Genomic DNA, 5508 nt, shown 5'->3' with positions numbered 1-5508 from the left:
TCCTAATTTGCCTACCCAAGACTAAAATTAATAATGAACCATGAATTGGTATAAACCAGATTTCCACTGGATTGGCAAAAAATGTGGCTCTCCTCCTAAAAAGGTGACAGTGATATGTTTTTTTCTTCCTCCGAACAAAGACTTATTCTGTGCTAATTGGTGATGTTTTGAAATCAGTTGCCTCCTGATAAGCATGAAATTACTATCTGAAAAACCTAGGCAGTTGCTATGACAAAATACAAAGTGCTTTCCAAGGATCCACAGATTGCCTGGTCTGCACTTAAAAGTAGCAGGCAACTATAAATTTTCTTTAAAATATATGTAGGAGCCTTCTTTTAGACTTAAATAGCCAAGTTATGGGAAATGGTCTTGATGCAATAGGACAACTGAAATATCTTTAGTAACACAGAGATAAATCTAGAGAACTTGGAAGGCAGCAGATTATGTTTCTGAGGCAACTCAAGCAAGGCTGCATTGGAAAATGATAACAGACAGTAAGGGGAAAAGTTAGGTAGCAAATAAATAATAGAATGACAGCTTGTATATAATACTGCTATTGTATGTGCCAAATAGAACATCTTTCACATGTCAGTCATGAAGGAAAAACTTCTCAAAATCTTGTTCATCTTACTGATATCAACCGAAGGATCCAAGCCCATGGAAGATGCATGGATGCCAAGTGAAAAACCTCAGCCTAGGTATGAAAATAGCTGCTGAAGCAGATATATATAATTTAACTGAATTCATCATTAGCTTCGCAAAACATTCAGAGAATTGTCATGCTATGGAAGGCATAGACATACAAGCTCTGTCTTGTGCATTTCTCCCTCCCCCAAAACCATAAGTGATGTTAAATGCTACTCTCTGAAGGAAAAGGAAAATATGAATAATTATCTGGCTACCAGGTTAACAGCATTCAATTTCTTAAGATATAAGCTCCTCATGATGTTAAGGGTATGTTGTTGAAGGCTTTCATGGCTGGGATCACAAGGTTGCTGTAAGTTTTCCGGGCTTTATGGCCAAGTTCCAGAAGTATTCTCTCCTGACGTTTCACCCGCATCTATGGCAGGCATCCTCAGAGGCCGGAAAACACACAACAACCATGTTAAGGGTACTTTCCCTTCTGCATGACCCTACTTTCTTTTGATTTTATGATCACCTTCTGACTGCTCTCCAGTGCTTTGGATCCTTGCCATTGAAGTGCACAAAGAAGCGGTGCTGAGAATATGCCAGGAAAAGTATTTGTGATCCTACTCCAGGGGAGGGGGAAGGGTAGGACACAGAATCCATGTAAAGAATATTTGTTTTAGCCAATCACCAAAGCAATCTGGCATTTGAAGAAAGAGGTGGAAACGGAACAGATGCAGGACTTTCAGTGGTTGTCCCTATCACATGATACTGAGATACACATTGACAGTCCACCAACTTCTAATGATGAAGCCCGTCATCAGTCATGTCCAGGACCTACCTGGTATGATTAAATCTTGGTGCTTTTGTGCATACTGTCCTCTTCACTCACTGATTTAATAATAATAATAATAATAATAATAATAATAATAATAATAATAATAATAATAATAATGCAAAGACTCTGGCATAAGCCCAATCATCATCATCATCATCATCATCATCATCATCATCACAATACACCTGACCTCATGATCGTGTTAAAAACCAAAGTATGGATTGTCGATGTTGCAATTCCAGGTGACAGCAGGATTGAAGAGAAACAACTAGAAAAGCTGACACGATATATGAGGATTTAAAGATTGAATTGCAAAGACTCTGGCACAAGCCAGTCAAGGTGGTCCCAGTGGTGATCGGCACACTGGGTGCAGTGCCTAAAGACCTTGGCCAGCACTTGAAAACCATTGGCATTGACAAAATTACCATCTGTCAGCTGCAAAAGGCCACCCTACTCGGATCCGCACACATTATGCACCGATACATCACACAGTCCTAGACACTTGGGAGGTGTCCGACGTATGATCCAATACAACAGCCAGCATAGTGATCTTGTTTGCTATGTACTAATCTTGTTGTGTATCAAATAATAATGCAACTCTTAATAATTACAAAGGGCATTTTAATTAAAGAAATAAAAAGGGGAAGTAGCACAAAGAAAGGATGGAGTTAAACCACCCAAATGGAAGTATGGCCTCAAGCGACATCAGTAGCGATGCAATGAGAAGAGTTATAATGTTGGCAAATAGCCACTTTCCCTGGTCATGGGAATGCTGTGGGACAGGAGCATCATGCAGTAATGTGGTTGGTGGATTACCATATTAATATGAAACTAGGCCAAAGAAGTAACTGTGAGTAGATCCAGTTTCCAGTAAAAGTGACACCTAGAAATTATGTATTCTAGACTGGTAAACCTCTTCTGATCAACTTGCCAAATAAATCCTGTGATAGGTTCACCTTAGGGTCACTATAGATTAGAAATGGCTTGAAGGCACACAACAACAACTTGAAATGTCACCTGTTGTACAACTTGTTCACTTTTTCCTCTTTGTACCCTGATTATTGTGATCTGTCATTTGTAAAAGATGGAATGCCATAAAGTATCCCTTTATCCTTTCTTCCTGTCTTCTTATTCCTGATAATAGAAGTCATCCTACTGATGTGAGCCTGCTTGACTCACCATTGCCTGATGAAAACAAAGCCCCAAAGGAACTTGGAAGCAATAGTATTTCAATTCATCTAGATATAGCACTCTTACGAGTTACGCATTAATTCACCGAGGATAAGAATTCAACAATATAGAGCTCTGTAAGCATCCAACCCAAGTGAAATACTGAAAGCTGGCAAGGACAAGGGCACCATTCCTGGATGGAATTCAAATGCACTCTACAGGGAAATGTTCTGGATGACTATTATTTGGGAGTGTAAATGATACAGAACAAAACATCATGCTTCATAAAGAAAATGAATAACCATGTGCCATTATGTGTATTTTTGTATCTGTGCTGAAAAAAAACAGAAGCATGGAAGGTAAATCACATTGTTAGAAGCAAACACAGTGATTCCAGCAAGAAATTATATTTATCTTCTCCTTTCACTTAACAGTGATAGAAGGCATGGTAAACAGGTTCTGATTAAGAGACAGGATTTTTAGGACAAATGCATGAGTCATAAATAGGGATAGACAAATCAATATATTTCCAGGTCTTTTGTTTACAATATATTAAAATATAACATTTTAGGTGTATCTAACATTTTCCAACTTTCGGCTTCCTGAGGATATGCTTGATTCCGGCCATCAACCACTTCTGACACCGAGTCCTTGATGGAGTAAATCCAACCTGGGCTTCGATCTCATGACCTCTCGGTCAGTAGTGATTTATTGTAGCTGGCTACTAACCAGCTGCACCACAGCCCGTCCCTGCTCTTTCCTGACGTTTCACCCACATCTGTGGCAGGCAACCTCAGAGGTTGTGAGGTATATTGGAAACTAGGCAAAGGAGGTTTATATATCTGTGAAAGGTCCAGGGTGGGCAAAAGAACTCTTGACTGTTAATGTTGCAATTGATCACCTTGCAGCTTCAAGGCCTGGCTGATTCCTGCCTGGGGGAATCCATTGTTGGGAGGTGATTAGCTGTCCCTGATTGTTTCCTGTCTGGAATTCCCCTGTTTTCAGAGTGTTGTTCTTTATTTACTGTCCTGATTTTAGAGTTTTTTTAAAAAAAAATACTACTAGCCAGATTGTGTTTTTGTAAAATTGTAGTCCCAGGTGTTATGGTCAACTTTATGCAGCAATGTCCTATGTTGTACCGTGTCATAGGCTGCCGTAAGGTCCACAAAGACTGTTCCTGTAATGCAACCTTTCTCATAGCCTTCCTCGATATACTGGAGGATGAACATGAGCTGGGAGCATGATGCTGGTGAGCATGATGTTGTGTCAAATTTAACACAACAACCTCAGTGCATGGCAATCATGGAGAAAACCTGAGTTGTGTAGCATGATGTAAATATGACATACCCTCCAAATCTCCTGATTAATCCTCTGTCCCAGTTTCTCTCTGCTTCTTCCACTCCCCCACTTTGTCCACAGCTCAGTTGTAAACTGAATTCAAAGTGCAAAAATAGTTTGCATTCAATTTATTCAGAATTGTAGAGGAGAGGAGAGGAGAGGAGAGGAGAGGAGAGGAAACAGTCAAATCCCGCTTCCCCTCCCCTGGTAGGCTCAGGCAAAAGCAAACTGCTGTAGCCTCTCCTGCTTTCCCCATTACTAACCTTTGCCATCTTAACTACACTCTTAAGATTCCTTGGCCACACATGCCTTCATTTTCATCAGTTAAATGTTGGGGGTATGCAATGAGTGCCCACCATCATGTGGAAGAGTTAGCTCTCAGATGAAAAACATTGATTTTCTTACACTTAGGGGAGAACGAATCTTGCATACAGAGGTATTTGTATACAAAGGCTTATGGGTACCATATTCATGGTTTTACGATGCTTTCAAGCCAGCCTCTGTGTCACTAATGGGCATGTGAATAGGTCCTGAAAAATGAGTCTGACAATTTGGTGAGAAATAGCCTAGCAACAGATTCAGGTCAGGTTAAAAAAAAACTGAAGCTGCCAGTAGCTCCCTGAGCAGCAGTGAAACTGCAACAGTGAAATCAATGCATTTCATTGTTCAATAACAAAAAGGGAGGAGGGAAAATGTAACTGGCCTTTCCTATTTCCCCCTGGAACTGGTTGCTAAAGAAGTTGATATAAAATTCTCAGTAGAATAGCTGAAGCTTGAAAGCGGTGAGCATTCTCAAAAAGCTCCCAAATTGTTTTGAATAGTCTCGAGAGGAAAGGATGAAACCAGGAGGTTTTTGAAGCTAAGCACAATTGCAGCAACATTTTGAAGTGCCTAATGAACCTGCTATATTAGTCCCTCAGGCACTTGTTCATTGGCCTTATTCATAACTAGTTCATTCCCAAGAGCTAATACATAATCAATGAAAACAATTACTTTGATAGGGATTGCATTAACAATTGAGCTACATGTGACACTCAGGAAATGCAGCAATTTTGTGTTTAGTCCTCAATTCTTTTTGCCCTGCAATCTACCTACTGAGTCCCTATTGGGAGATGGTGGCAGGATATAAATGAAATATTATTATTATTATTACTCCCCTACTCCCCAAAATTGGGAACAGCATGTCTAAGAATGCATCTACACTGTAGAATTAATGGTTTCACACCACTTTAATTTCTATGGCTCAGTGCTATGGAATCATAGTCTTTAATCTTTGAAATTCAGGGTTTCAGATAGGAATATGTAACCCAGAGTTATGCATTCGTAGTTGATTCATATTTACTATGGCTGTGTATTTAATAGTGTAAGGAAATATTAGAAGTCCCCCCCCCCCAAAAAAAAAATCATGGAGGTGATAGGGAGCTGCTGTTATTTTCCACAGTGGCTATTCAAGTTTCTTGGAAACATGAATCTGAACATTTTTATACAGTACATATTTTTATAGTAGTGGTTTAATAATTTTTAAAGTAAGCATC

The sequence above is a fragment of the Anolis carolinensis genome, chromosome 6, assembly GCF_035594765.1.
Source record: "Anolis carolinensis isolate JA03-04 chromosome 6, rAnoCar3.1.pri, whole genome shotgun sequence".
NCBI classification, from domain to species: Eukaryota; Metazoa; Chordata; class Lepidosauria; order Squamata; family Dactyloidae; genus Anolis; species Anolis carolinensis.
Note: the sequence above shows the minus strand (reverse complement) of the source record.